Source organism: Archocentrus centrarchus, unplaced genomic scaffold (genome assembly GCF_007364275.1).
Source record: "Archocentrus centrarchus isolate MPI-CPG fArcCen1 unplaced genomic scaffold, fArcCen1 scaffold_33_ctg1, whole genome shotgun sequence".
NCBI lineage: Eukaryota > Metazoa > Chordata > Actinopteri > Cichliformes > Cichlidae > Archocentrus > Archocentrus centrarchus.
In genome coordinates, this window is record NW_022060261.1 from 2,350,226 (window position 1) to 2,351,096 (window position 871).

At 40.3% G+C, this 871-nt stretch overlaps 1 protein-coding gene across 3 annotated transcripts in view; it reads left to right on the top strand.

Moving 5' to 3' along the window:
- The first annotated feature begins 651 nt into the window (after nt 1-651).
- Nucleotides 652-871, top strand: part of LOC115776585 (ICOS ligand-like) — a 6,401-nt gene continuing 6,181 nt past the window's right edge. For all 3 annotated transcript variants that reach the window (XM_030724308.1, XM_030724309.1, XM_030724311.1), the window contains exon 1: nt 652-871. This exon is cut by the window's right edge and continues 226 nt beyond it. The gene's annotated coding sequence lies outside the window, so the exon portion shown is untranslated.

Sequence of the window (871 nt, forward strand, 5' to 3'; positions counted from 1 at the left end):
GCATGCATTAATTTATTCATTCATTCATTATAATTGTGTCTTCCGTTTCCTGCCATCAGCTGCTGAAATGTTTCGTATTTTCAACTCCAGGCTGAGACGCACAGCTGAAACGGATTCTTTCCAGCTGTTGTTTCGCAGGAAGGACGGAGATTTAAAGATGATCGTTAATTATTATCATCATTTTATTTTTTTCATCAAGTGATGGATGGAGGGAATTTTACTGCAGTCATAGAGGAGTTCTTCTGGATCACAGCAGCTAAATGTGTCAGATGGTTTAATTCATAGGCTACGGCACTGTGGTGCATCGATCACATAGTGAGTGCTCTATAATTTGATCACAGGGTTGGAGCGGAAAATACCGCAGTATTAAATATATGCGTTGCCATGTAGACATTATTTCCACATCAGCGGTGGAGGAGCAGAAGCTGAAACGGGATGCTTAGAAATCACCATGTAATAAATAAGCAGTTCATAATAAATGTGTGATATTTGGTTAAAAACAGTTAGAAATATATTTTGTTGTGTTAAGTTCGTGGCTGAAATATTAAGGATGTTAAAGACATTTGTTTTAATTATTATACATTTCTTTTGGTTTTAAAAACTGTATTTCTTCGAAAGAGCTGTTTTTTCCGAGTGGAAGTGAACGAGACACAGCTGGAATGGCGGAGTGAGCGCGAGAGGAGCCGAGAGGAGCTATCGCAGAGAAGTGGATTCCCGCAGAGCTCGGAGGAAAAAGTTTATGGCTACAGACATTGTGGATTGTTGGTTAGACAAGTCAGAGACTGTGGGCCAGCGTGGAAATAGCAAATGTCGACCTGAAGTTTGCTGTGTGGAAGTTTGTGGAAGTTTGCTGCTCGTTGGTGAAGTGAGT